This window comes from Abramis brama (assembly GCF_963993115.1).
Source record: "Abramis brama genome assembly, chromosome: 18".
Lineage (NCBI taxonomy): Eukaryota > Metazoa > Chordata > Actinopteri > Cypriniformes > Leuciscidae > Abramis > Abramis brama.
The window spans coordinates 21,530,043-21,545,005 of record NC_139980.1 but is presented as its reverse complement, the minus strand read 5'-3'; the positions used below and the strand labels follow the sequence as shown (position 1 = coordinate 21,545,005).

Below are 14,963 nucleotides of genomic sequence, written 5' to 3'. Positions count from 1 at the left end.
ATGGCTAAGCCACGCCCCCAAACGCGATGAGCCAATCACAGTACGCATAGCTAACCCAATACCAGAGCCTCTGCCCAATACACTCAGACATTCTCTGCTTCCTCGTCCATTGCAATGCATTGCGGTTATCAGTTTTCATTCGTTTTTATGTTTTTTCTTGTCATTTTGCCTTTTAAACAGCGTGTGTGTGTGATTTTGGTTGGGTGACAGTTGTAGGTTACAGTTTGACAAGAGTTTACAGTTTGACAAAAGTACAATGTTGTGTTTTACACAAATATAAGTAGGCTAAACACTTTGCAGTTTTAATTATGTCCTGTATGAACAAAATGGAGTATGTTTTTATGTTTCCACTGTTCGATCGCGCCCGCTCTCTGACACAAACACACACAGACACACAAACACACACACACATTCCAGCAATGCAATCTTGACATCGCAGCCTGTTCATTATTCTGCGCTCACACCAAACGCGAATAGAGCGTCAAATTCGCGCCTATCCGCGTCTAGTTCGACGCTTGAACATTTTGAATCCAAAGCGAATAGGACGCGCGTATAAAGCGAGCGTTTGAAGCGAAATAGCACCAAACTATAACGTTTACACTGTGAACTGTCTGTAAATCTTTGTTCTGGAGCTGAAGCTTATCGACCTTCTCAACAATAAAATTATTAATATAACCCTCCAATGCATATTTAAGGCCCTTTTGGTGACATCGAGATGATATATAATCTTTCTGTCTCCAAAAAATCATCAATTGCCTCCTGTGAAATGTCTCCTACTGTGACAGCTGCCAAAGCGCATGTTACCGAATGTTGACTGTTTGTCCGAGTGAGTGGAGGGGGCGTGGCTTAGCCATTGGTCAATTAGCATACATGCGCAGGGAAAAATAAATGTAGAAATGTGGAAATACAGAAATAAATAAATGTAGAAATGTGGAAATACAGAAATAAATAAATGTAGAAATGTGGAAATACAGAAATAAATAAATGTAGGAATAAATAAATGTATAAATAAATACATATATAAATAAATAAATATATAAATATATAAATAAATGTATAAATACATAAATAAAAACATATAGAAATGCATAAATAAATAAATAAATACATGTAAAAATACAGAAATAGCCATTTATATTACCAAAATGTATTTATTTTCACTATTATTTCTGCATTTATTTATTTATTTCTACTTTTATTTATTTATTTATTTATTTTTCGTTCTGTCATTTTTAGTCCTTCATATGTGGGGGGGTTGGGGTTTGCAAAAAAACAACAACTTGCATCACAATAAGTGTATTGTGATCGTCAAAACATTTTAGTAACTAAACTGAATTTTATTAGGTTTAGTGACAACATGTTACAATGTTTATATGGTACAATTTCTGGTAAGCTACGTTAAAAAAAAAAAAAAATTCTTGAAACAAATTTCACGATTTCAATTCAATTCTTGCGATTTGATTTAATATTGACTCATTTGGATAAATATTAGGTAGGCTACACAAGATAGGCGTTCATTTTTCTCAAGAAAAAAAAAGACATAGGCTATACAGACAGCCCTATCAGCTGGTAGTATTATTTAAGGTTAACAATAACTCAAATTAAATATAGGCCTAATGCGTTTTTTATTATAATAACAACAACTTTATTTAATGATATAAGTACAAATATAATAAATATGTAATATAGTACACATATTTAGCAAAATACTCTCTATAGCTCTTTTTCTAGCCAACTAACGTGCCTATATTATGGTCATTAAATGGCTTTCCTGAGGTAAATGTTATGTGACATAATTGTTCTCCAGCCGTTTTATTGACCCCTTTGTTTGATTGATTGATCGATATTATGTATGAAGAATATAGGTTACATTTCGGTAAGCTGTACTGTTTCTTTCAATATTGTTCATTCGTGTTTATTTAGCCTACTATTAGCTAGTAGCCTAGAGATGATCGGTTCACGTGCCGCTAGGGATCTGTCGCGTCACAATTACAAACGCCAAAACGGTATTTATTGTTTGAATTTCGTAATAAAATTGACAGAATCTGAGAGCTGAGATTTTTTTCATATAACTAACCTGCTCTGTCTAGTCTGTCGGTCTCCATGTCCTCTTTGCTTCGCGATTTTTCTGTGCGTGAGAAAATCGTGTGGCGTGAGAGCGTGTGAAAAGTGTAAATTGCGTGAGTCTGAATGCGTGAGAGTTGGCAGCTCTGTAATATTATTATATTTTGGCTTAATTCTATTTGTTATTCAGATTTTACCTCAAATATTACCTTTGAATTGGAACAACATAATGATAAGTAATTGGGATGTTAATGCTACTGGCAGACACAGCAGCAGTTGTAGGCAGGTATATTGATCATGAAATCAGAATTTTCTTGTCTTGAATTATTAATCCTTTCATTCATTTATGTCACTTGTTTAAGTTAATTAATATGTATAAAAAAATAATAAAAAAAAACTCGATTGGGGGCCCCCTGGTGGCGAGGGGGCCCCAAGCAGCCGCTTAGTTCGCTTATGCCTCGGCCCGGCCCTGGCTACAGTAGAAGTTTTCTTGATAATCTTATCATGTTTATTGTCCCTAGATAGCAACTTCAGGTATATCACACATTTCAAACTGGTTTATTTTGTACTTCAAGTGGTAATTCGGCATTTTTGGGTTTATATGATAAACAGGTTTGAAAGTGCAAAATTCCCTGTTTTCCCTTTTTTTCAAAATGGGCACCTTTAGCATCATTTTTCTCAAAAACTGCAAGGTTGTGTGTGAAGAACTTTTTCCTAAGGAATCTCTATATATTTCTGATGTTAAATATAAAAAAAGTAGGTAGTGCCCCACTTGGTGGAACGAAACCCTATTTCTAGGCCTCTTTTAGGCTACCGACAGCGGCCTAAAACTTTTAACTCTCTCTTTTCCAGCACTTTAACACAGTTGCTCCGTTGCGCTTAAAGAAGATTAAAGAAAATAGTCCAACGCAGTGGTACAACGAGCACACTCAGGCCCTTAAGAGAGCAGCCAGAAAAATGGAGCGCAACTGGAAGAAAACAAAACTAGAGGTATTTCGCATTTCATGGAAAGAGAGCTCGATTGCATTAGCCTGACTACGTCAGACTTCGTACTTCCGCTCAATTTCATTTTCGCTTCTGTACTCAGTCTGAGACAGCGTCAGAGCTTTCCGTTTTCCTCCGGCCTGAAAACAGCCGGCCAATCAACGAACAGAGGGCGGGCTGAGAGCCGTGACGTAGACGCTGATTGTACCGTGGATGCTTACACTGTAAAAAATTTCCTGTAGAATTTACAGGAATTTACTGGCAAAAAAGTTGCCAATAAAGTCCTGTAAAAATGTTGGTAATTGCTGTAAAATTGATTACAGTATAATACTGTAAAGCAATTTACAGTTAATTGTTGTATATGAAATACAGTAATATGTAGTATTTTTTACAGTAACATTGAATTAAACTTGTATTTTACTTTACAGCAATTTTTTGTAATTTCACTAAAGTACAGTATTTACCTGGCAATAAAATTGCCAATAAAATCCTGTAAATATATTTTACAGCAATTTTTTGTAATTTCACTAAAGTACAGTATTTACCTGCCAATAAAGTTGCCAATAAAATCCTGTAAATACCCCCAAAATTCAAGAAGATGCTGGAATAGTTTAACATTTAAAAAGCTGAAAAGAATCATTTTAACAGTAAACTGTACTCTATTATTTACCATTATATTGATGTAAATGCATTAAAATAAACATTTAAAAAAACAAAACAAAGTCAAAGCTGTTGTAGAAAAATATTTATTAAAATAATAAGCAAATTACTGCAAGACTGGTAACAACAATTTAACTTTTTCAAGTACAGAAAATCTTTTCAAAATCAGTCACAAAATAACTACAAATAACTTGTAAGACTTAAAAGCAAGATTCTGGGTTCAATAAAAGTTAAAGGGATACTCTACCGTTTTTTCATATTAAACTATGTTATTCCCTTAACTAAGACGAGTTGATACATACCTCTCTCATCTCAGTGCGCGCACTCAATCGCTCTAGCGCGCGGTGACACTTTGATAGCACTTAGCTTAGACCAGTTCATTCATTAGGATCCAAACAGAGATGAAGCTAGAAGCAACCAAACACCTCCACGTTTTCCCTATTTAAATACAGTTACACGACCAAGTATGGTGACACAAAATAAAACGTGGCGCTTTTCTAAGCGAGTAAAAAGGATAACTATAATGTATGGCGGAATAGCACTTGAAGTTGGAAGCACTTCGACTTGGCGCAGTAAAAAGTCGGTGAAGTATCCCTTTAAAGGGAGGGTTCATCCAAAAATGAAAATTCTGTCATCATTCTGTTTACTCACCCTCAATTTGTTCCAAACCTGTATGAGTTTCTTTCTTCTGTTGAACACAAAAGATTATATTTTAAAGAATTTTGGTAACTAGACAATTGAAAGTAAATGGCTACCATCAACTGTTTGATTACCAACATTCTTCAAAATATCTTCTTTTGAGTTCAGCAGAAGAAAGAATCTCATACAGGTTTGGAACAACATGGGGGTGAGTAAATGATGACGGAATTTCCATTTTTGGGTGAACTAACCCTTTAAGCTCAGTCAACAGAATGGCATTATGGTTAACTCACATCTCCTGTTAAAACTCACATTTCTGCTTTTTTTTATTAATTATTTTTTGTATAAATGTTTGTGATAAACAACACAAATGCTGGTGATTGACAACATTCCCTCTAAAACATTTAAAACATCTCCTCCTGTAGTTTTTTTGTTTATATACATTTGACAACTTACAGTACATGCTTAACCACTCAAAGTCTGTTAGCCTTCTGAGAAGAGTAGACACATGAGGATTGACTGTGTTGTTCCTCTTCTCTGAGGTCTTTCCACTTTTTTTGACTGTCTTGGTACCAGTGGATGGGTTGATTCCAACAAAACATCTGCACAAAAATCAGTCAGAAAAACACAAGCAGAAGCTTTAGGATCATGTGCAGACTAATGAAAATATACCACTTTACAATAAGCATTCGCTGCACTACTGTATTATAAAGGGTTAGTTCACCCCAAAATTACATTTCTGTAATTAATTACTCATTAATCTGTCATTAATTAACTACTGACCTTCATTCATTTTCAGGAGCACACATTAAGATGTTTTTGATGAAATCAGAGAGGTTTCTGAACCACACATAGACCACAACGTCATTACAACTTTCAAGGCCCAGAAAGGTAGTAAAAACATCATTAAAATAGTCCACGTAACTCCAGTGGATCAACCTTAATGTTATGAAGTGATGAGAATACTTTTTGTTCTAACGTAGAACCTGGAAGCGCTGCACTGTGTTTACTACTTTAACAGCGTCAGAGACTGACACAGAAGAGAAGAGATTGTTGAATAAAGTCGTTATTTTGGGGGTTTTTGCGCACAAAAAGTATTATCGTGGCTTCAAAACATTAAGGTTGATCCACTGTAGTCACATGGTCTATTTTAACAATGTCTTAACTGCCTTTCTGGATCTTGAAAGTTGCAATGATTTTGCTGCCTATGTGTGGTTCAGAAACCTCTCGGATTTCATCAAAAATATCTTAATTTGTGTTCCGAAAATGAACAGTCAGTAGTTAATTAATGACAGAAATTAAATTTTTGGGTGAACTAATCCTTTAACATACACATTTATCTTTAAGTAAACTGTTACCTTTGAACAAATTCAAGTGTGCAGGATGCCTCGTGCTGGTACACCAGATTAAAGTTGTAGTAAGTTGCAAACAAAGCAGCAAATCCAGCCATAAAATTGGGGTGTGGATTCATAACCACTTGACCCTCAATACTCAGCATCCACTGGGTTGCAGTGAGAATTTCACCTAAAAATAATAAATATAAGAAACACTTTATAAAATACTAAAATACAACAGGCAAAATGTATTAAGTAATTTAAAGATTTTTGAACATACATTACCTAAGACAATCAGTCTCGGAGAGTCTGGAAGTGTAGAACTTTTTTCCACATCAGCTGCTGTTGCTGATATCTAAAAGAAAAAAAAAGAAAAGGAAAGAAATGTAAATGACAATGTAATTAAATGCAGTATATGAGAATCTTGAGATGTACAGGGCTGACACACGTTGTAGCGAGTTTGCAAAAACTGCTTCATTTAGAAGCTCATGTGGACTGTTTTTGTGTGTTCTTGAGATATGAGATGCAAATGTGGATTTTACACTAAATGTCCTCTCACAACTCTTAAAGCTGCAAATTTTGTAAATGCACAGGAACAGTCAGGTACACCACAGGTAAAACAGCAGTGTGGAACATTACTGTGACCTTTCATATGCTTAGTAAAACCTACAATGGTATTGCTCTCATGTTGACACAATTTACAGCGATACATTTCTCATTTAGATTTAGGTTCAAGTTATATTAATAAAACGATAACTATGGGAACTTTGAACAGAAAATAAAATGAACTTTCAAATCTTTTGCCAGTAATTTTGAATTTAGTTATGACGCAGGGATTTGTTAAACACTGGTTTTGTCTCAACAGCACTTCAGTAATTATGTCTTGTCTTCCAAACTGCAAATGCTCGGTAAAAAGCGACTCTCTCGAGAGCAAAGGCGAATAAAACTGTAACAAACTGCAGCATTCGTCCATAACATTTACGATGGTTTTACCTAACAGTTCAGCTTCGTCTCACCACTTTTCTATGCCTCGCCTGAAACAAGAAATTTAAAATTAAAGACACATTCCTTTACTAAATAAACGTAACGTTTCGGCGGGAAAATATTGGAATCAAACACTTTTACATCCCACTAAATGTCCTGATAACACGCAGTTGTAAACAAGTCGATAAAATTAATTGCATCTGACATGCCTATGTTGAATTCTGTTTAAAAATATGAATCGCTTAAACAGCATTAAGTAATACATTCGATTGTAATATTTATGGACGTAAATTTAAGTTAACTTACCAAAAATTTAGTAAATAGTGCCTTTTATCTTCAACTCTTCTTGCCCTGCTCCAGTCCACCAGTTTTCAAACCTGTATTCAGCCGCGCAATCCCATAATGCCACATCACAGTAAATTGTTGTAAAACCATATGAACTACAGTGAAAACGCCTCTTACCTGTAAATCAATTTACAGTTGACAGGGAAATATACTGTTAACAACTGTAATACTCTTTTTGACCCATAATGCATTGCGAATTACAGTAATAACTTTTGCTGTAGAATCTACAGCAATTTGTTACAGTGTAGATTTACTTAACAAAATCTGCAAAAGTCATTCACAGCCATGTTCACTCCGGTATTTCGCTCCATGGTTTTGTTTCCGCATCATACATGCGTTTACAGTGGAAGTTAGATGCAGCTGAGCATGCGCATAACACATGCCATAACCAAACGTTATGTGATTGGCTTACGGGTAACCAACGGTTACGGCTTAGGGGTTTTAAACTTCAGACAAGCGCCCCCCGCAAGAAAGAAAACGCTTTTCAATTATGCCATGCCAGACTCTGTCTACGAAGCAAAGCGAAGTAGCAGAGTTTGGTATTACCAGGCTACGATTGCATACAGAGAGGCCTTAAAAGCTGCTAGATCTACTTATTTTTCAACCCTATTAGAAGAAAATAAACAAAACCCTAGGTATTTACAGTGCTATGCATAAGTTTAGACACCCATGCTAAAGTTGACTAAAAAGAGGAATAAAAAATCGTCTTTTGGAAATTGAACTTAATGCCTTAATTAAAAAAAAATTAGGAAAAATCCAACCTTTAAGGACACCAATTTTCTTTGTGAATTAATAATGTATCGTAAATAAATAAATGTTCTTCCTTAAAATACAGGGTGCATAAGTTTGGACACCCCTATGTTAAATTCCCATAGAGGCAGGCAGATTTTTATTTTTAAAGGCCAGTTACTTCATGGATCCAGGATACTATGCATCCTGATAAAGTTCCCTTGGCCTTTGGAATTAAAATAGCCCCACATCATCACATAGCCTTCACCATACCTAGAGATTGGCATGGAGTACTTTCCATAAGATCATCTATCAATGCAAATCAAACCAGCTATTAGGCTAAATGAAATAAAACCATGCCAATCTCTAGGTATGGTGAAGGCTATGTGATGATGTGGGGCTATTTTAATTCCAAAGGCCTGTCTGTCTAACACTTGATGGCTGCTCTGTCAAGTCTTCGTCGTTGGTTAGGAACCTGGGTGTGCTCTTTGATACCAATCTTTCATTTGAAAGTCACGTGTCTAGTTTCTGTAAAACCGCATTTTTCTATCTTAAAAATATATATAAATTACATCATATGCTCTCATTGACAAATGCGGAACAATTAGTCCATGCGTTTGTAAGGCCCGTGAAATTGGTCCAATATGCCGGTCCGCCAATACACAGGGAAGGTTATCACGTGTTCTGTCCTTACTCGTGCAAAGTATTGGTTGGTTAAATTTACAATACATTTAGTTATGTATTCTCTCGTTAATTCATCTGACTCCATAAATGAAAGGTTTAATAATATCTGTGCCTCACTAAAAGTGAGCGAATGTTTGACTATTCCATTTAACTCTTCAATGAAAATAATATCAAAGTCAGTTAGAATAATCAAATGTAACAATTTATTACGTCAGGTAAATGTATCATGCCAATTCCATAATCAATTCAAAGACAATCGATACAAAACATCATATTCTCTGGAATAAAGAAAAGAGATGCATACCCAACATTAAGAAATACGTGAGGCTGAGAGCTCTCACTCTCAACCTCACGGACCGATCTGAGGTACAGAAAAGGCTCCGATCTCCCTGCTGCACTTCCTAGACAAATAGACAAACCTTTTCACCTGGAACCATGTGCTAACAATAGAAATTTGCATTCAGAGGTACACTGTAACACCTCTTGGGGGTGTGTGACCATTTGCTTGAGAGACCAACCCCTCCTTTTATGCTAGTTATCCATAAACCTTCAAAAACCTTATTACCTTGTGTTTTACTTATTCTGGAAATAGGACATTTGTACCAGTCGCACTGTGACATTTAAATGATACCAAACATGAAAATACTCTGTGATAATCATTTACATTAAACTATACATTTTCTTAGGAGAAACCAGGTGATCATCTGAGCATGAGAGAGAGGGGGTGAGGGGAGAGGGAAAGAGATGTAGATTAGGAAGACTTTCGTCTCAATGGTGCACGAGGGCCAGTTCAAATGATAATCTCCAGAGAGGTCCTTTTGTCCTCTCAGGGCCTGGCCACCCCCAGAACAGACTGTCTGGAATTTCCTAATTTATCAATTCTTACACGTTCATGACATCAAGGCTAGATTATTGTAATGCTATTATGGGTGGTTGCCCTGCACGCTTAATAAACAAATTACAGCTGGTCCAAAACGCAGCAGCTAGACTTCTTACCAGAACCAGGAATTATGACCATATTAGCCCAGTTCTGTCAACACTGCATTGGCTCCCTATTAAACATAGTATCAATTTTTAAATATTGCTGATTACTTACAAAGCACTAAATGGTTTAGCTCCGCAGTACTTGAGTGAGCTCTTAATGCATTATAGTCCTTCATGTCTATTGCAATCTCAAAATTCCGGCCAGTTGATAATACCTAGAATATCAAAATCAACTGCTGGCAGTAGATCCTTCTCCTATTTAGCACCAAAACTTTGGAACAGTCTTCCTAACATTGTCCGGGAAGCAGACACACTCTGTCAGTTCAAAGCTAGACTAAAAACACATCTCTTTGACCTAGCATACACATAACACATTATAGACTTTTATAATTCAATGTTAGGCTGCATAGATTAGGTCAGCCGGAACCGGGAACACTTCCCATAAATCCTGATGTACTCGTTACATCATAAGAAGAATGGTGTCTACGCTAATATTAGTCTCTCTGTTTATCCTGAGGTTTACTGCAGTCCGCCGGATCCAGGCTGTATCCAGATCTGATGAAGGACCTGCGCCTGGACGCGACGACAGCGCAGTCCTGAAATGTCAACTAGTATCTCCCCTGTGAAGGCCTCCCTCCCCTCCCTTTACCTCTCTAAAGATAAAGCGTTGTCGGGATAATTCCTGTTCGCGTGGCTACGCGGAAGTGATACAAATTCTGTATTATACATTTTAAGGCCAGACAAGTAGTATGTTGAGGGTTGATTTGTAGGGAAGGACTACACGCCTGCACATGTAACTGGTCTTTATTGTCCCTCTGCGTTGTGTTGTGTTGTTAATAAAACTCGTGCTTCAATAATCAGGTCCAATTAATTTTATTCTCCTGAAAAACATTGTGTAACCAGGGTGAGGGAGTCAAAATAATTCAGCCTGCGTCACACCACTCTGGCGCGCTGGCCTTACACACGTGAACTGATAGTTATGACACAGTTTAACAAATTCACAAAATAAACGGTTTCAAATGAATTCATTCTCTCATATCAAAAAATAACAATTTACCTGAAAAACATTGTGTAACCAGGGTGAGTGAGTCAAAATAATTCAGCCTGCGTCACACCACTCTGGCGCTATAATAAGACACATTTTTCACTCTTCACTAATATATAACACTCTTCTTGGTCTCAAAATAAGTAGGCTATTGCTCATGATATATCACACATATAATTGACAGATCATTTACAGACAGAATTACAGAGCTCTCAATCACACGACTTACCGCTGGCCTTACACACGTGAACTGATAGCTGCGACACAGGGTGCACACAGCACAGAGAGCCAGCCAGCCAATAGGAAACCCTGTTGACCCTTATTCTATCCAATCATCTTTCAGTGTGAATATTTAACAGATCATTATTAGCAAGTGGAGACACACACACACAATATATATAACTCCGTTACATTCTCCCCTTCTGAACTCCACTTGCAAATAAACAAAAATAAAATATCATGGCATAATACATCACCCACGACTAATCAGGTAACACTCAGGTACAAAGAACATCAGTAATCATAACAGATCCATATATACTTATACACTTGTAAAATAACAAAAAAAACAAAAAATTGGAATGCAATGCAAATACATCTCGCAGAGAAAAAAAAATGTAGATGAGTATTCCAGTTCATAGACTATTCTTACGAAGAATTAGAGGAAGGAAAGGTTAGCTACGCCCCTCCAAACTCATAGGTCAACATGCCTGTTACATGTATAGTACACTCACTCAACATATATGCATTCCTTTCAATGACATCTCGGTATACCGACTAAATATAGTCGCGACTCAAACACAAAAGAAAAAGAAAACAAACAGAAGAAAATAGATTAGATCCACATAGGCGCATTAACCTGGTTATCTATTCTTTGTACTTGCATTGTTTCAATAAGCCTTACAGCTGGTCTGATAAACCTTCCCGCTCTTGATCTGACTGAAGTCATCAACCCTCCAACATCATTTTGGTTAACTGATTGAACTGTTACCACAGTAGCTACATCACTTTGACAGTCAACGTCTGAAGACAGCTGGTCCAATGCAGTCAAATTTGAATTAATGTCCAGATCAATTTCATCATCAGCTGAATGTGGAAGTATAACAGAGTCCTCTAACCCACCCACTACCACTGAGTCACTGGAACCATCATGACTTCCAATCCTTTCTTGTCTACCAACCTCTTCTTCCAACATTTCTGGCCCCTTTTCAGAACCACTTGAACTGTCAAGCTCTGAAACCCATACCACAGTTCTCTCACCAGCTGCAGGCTGAGGCAAGTGATCTAGAGTCTGGGTTTCTTCACTCCCCACACACCCTTCCGCACTCAAAGGTCCCTCTGCAACCTCATCGGGAAGAGGCAGAAAATTAACAGGCATTATCAAGTTGCGGTGAACAATCTTCACTTGGCCTGTGGAAGAATTCTCAATTTTGAAAGTATTGGTTTCAGCATTCTTGTCAACTACAATGTATAAACTGCTCTCCCAGCGGTCGGACAATTTTCGTTTCCCACACTCTCCCTTGTTCGCCAACAGGACCCTATCCCCGACATCTACGGGAGCACCCTTAACCTTTCTGTTATACAGAGAAGCATGTCGTTTCAGCTGTTTTCTTGCAGTCATTCCCGCAATTGTCACCGCTTGTTTGAGGTCTTTTAACAAATCCCTAACGTACTCATCATAGTCAACTATGTCATTGTCACGCAAAACTGACCCAAAAACCACATCAACTGGTAGTCTTGGAGTCCTGCCAAACATCAGTTGAAAAGGCGCATATCCAGTCGTTTCATGAATTGTACAATTGTACGCAAATGTCAGTGACTTCAACTTTCTAGGCCACCTTTGCTTCGCTGTAGGGGGGAGAGCTCGAATCATGTTACCGAGAGTCCTATTAAATCTTTCCACCCCTCCATTGCCCATTGGGTGATACGGAGTGGTGTGTGACTTTTCCACACCTGCAACAGACAATAGCTCAGAAATCAAAGCACTTTCAAAATTTGCTCCTTGATCGGAGTGAATTCGTTTGGGGAAACCATATATACAAAAAAAAATTGTCCCATAACTGTTTGGCAACAGCTTTGGCTGACTGATTTGGGCAATGAAAAGCGTGTGCCAACTTCGTAAAATGATCAGTGACAACAAGAACATCCACGGACTTGTTCCTGCTGTCCTCAGCTGACCAAAAGTCAACACACACAAGCTCCAAGGGATCAGATGTGACAATGTTTTCAAGAGGAGCTCTAGCTTCTGGCTCAGGGGATTTGCCATAGACACATCTCCTACAACATTTAACATAATCTCTCACATCCTTCTCAAGTTTATGCCAAAAAAAACGTTGTCTCGCCAGATACAATGTCCTTTGTTGGCCCTGATGACCAGCATCATCATGAACCCCCCTCAAAACTGTCCCCACCAACAGTTTCGGAACGACATACTGGAAAGTCTTTTTCTTTGACACTACATCCCTTGAAACTCTGTAAAGAATCCCTGATCTCATCTCAAACTTACTCCAGGATCTAAGCAGCCTCACCACTTCCACTAGCTCCCGTTTACACTCACGATTAGACGGTTTCTTACCCCTCTCAACATAGAAAATCACTCTAGCCAATATGTTGTCAGTCTGCTGCTTCTCAGCCAACTCTTCGTAAGACAGGCCCTTCAGTTTTGGTTGATCTGTGGGAACAACATGATGAATCAACTGTGGTAACAAAAGGTCACAATGTGGTGTAACCAAATGAGACCTCTTTGCCTCCATGACCGCAGACACTTCCATTGCGGACCAAGAACTAGATGACCCATTTACAGCTGTTTGAGAATTAACTGCCAACATGCCATGACTTGGCTCAATGCCAGACTCCGTGCCAGGTTCAAAAGGGTGTGCGGACCATCTGAAAACTTCTTGAACCTGCTCTCCTTGGACTGCTGATGCTTCCTTCAACAGTGAGTTATAAGGTACCCTAGTAAGACGATGCAAGGCGCTCTGCTTCACAAATGGCTCTCTGCTAAGAGCATCCGCCACAACATTCCTTGAACCAGGTATGTACCTAATATCGAACTGATATGGAGCCAACTTGGCAACCCACCTATGCTCGCAAGCATCCAGTTTCGGCTTTGTCAAAATATATGTCAGTGGGTTGTTATCAGTCCATACTGTGAAGGGCCGACCTCTTAACCAGTGACTGAATTTGTCACATACCGCCCACTTCAATGCAAAAAATTCTAGCCGATGTGCTGGATATTTCGACTGGGTGAACGAAAGTGACTTACTGGCGAAATAAACTGGCTTTGCTGTACCCCCCTCCTCTGGCACTTGTGAAAGTACAGCACCCAGGCCACTACTGGAAGCATCCACCGAAACTAAAAATGGCCTGTTGAAATCTGGATGAGCCAATAAAACACTGTCAATCAGGGCCTGTTTAAGACGACTAAATGCCTGCCTACAATCGTCAGTCCAATCCTCTGCAGTGAGTGTTCTTTTCAATGTGGTCTTCTTACCCTTTTTTCTTCTCTGAGCCTTAGGACCCGCAATCAACTGAAAAAGTGGCCTTGCAATTACTGAACACTGTTCTATAAACTGCTGGTAATATACAACCATCCCAAGAAAAGAACGTATCTTCTGTTGAGATGGGACACCAGTTTTTCCATCCATAAGGTCTGACTCAGTCATTTCAATAATCACCTTGATTTTATCAGGGTCTGAAGCCACCCCTGCCTCGCTGACCACATGACCAAGGAACTTAACTGACCGTTGCAAAAAATGACATTTCTTTGGAGCTAATTTCAAATTATGAGATTTCAGGCGCTCAAAAACCAACTCCAATCTCTTCAATCCCAACTCTTCATTTAGGGCAAAAATAAGCACATCATCTAAATAACAGAGAAGACTCAGGAAATTCTGATCTCCAAAAATTCCGAGCATCATTCTCATAAAAGTCGCCGGACTGTTACAGAGGCCCTGAGGAAGGCGATTATACTCATATAGCCCAAAAGGAGATGTGAAAGCAGTGTATTTGCGGTCTTCCTTATGTACTGCAACTTTGTAGTAACCAGATGTCAGATCCATAGTAGAAAAGAAAACATTTCCACCCAGCGCAGCTAAAGCGTCGGCTTGATGAGGCAGTGGATGGGCATCCTTTATTGTTCGAGCATTGAGCCACCTAAAATCAGTACAGAGTCTCAAATCTCCATTTCTCTTCCAAACAATCACCAGAGGGGAAGCATACTCACTACTGGATCTTCTGATAATTTCCCTCTCCTCCATTTCATCCAAAGCTTGCCTGAGCTTATCATACTGATTAGGCGGAAGTCGTCTGTACGGAAGTCTAAATGGATGTTCATCACTGAGCCTTATCCGATGTACATAACCCTTAGCCTTGCCACAATAAAGTCTGTGTCTAGAGAAGATACATTCGTACTTTGCAAGTAGATCAACAAGTTTTTCCTTCCATTCTGAAGACAACTGACAAGAACTCAAATCAACATCTGCAAGTCCCAGGTTCATTAACCTATCACT

General features: G+C 38.2%; 1 long non-coding RNA gene across 1 annotated transcript; it reads right to left on the bottom strand.

The window, feature by feature from the left end:
• Positions 1–4,761: 4,761 nt before the first annotated feature.
• On the bottom strand, positions 4,762–6,279 carry LOC311067988. Its single transcript, XR_014603322.1, has 3 exons — positions 5,967–6,279; positions 5,706–5,871; positions 4,762–4,949 (listed from the first exon to the last, which is right to left on the bottom strand). It is a non-coding gene; the product is annotated as an uncharacterized lncRNA (long non-coding RNA).
• Positions 6,280–14,963: the final 8,684 nt, after the last annotated feature.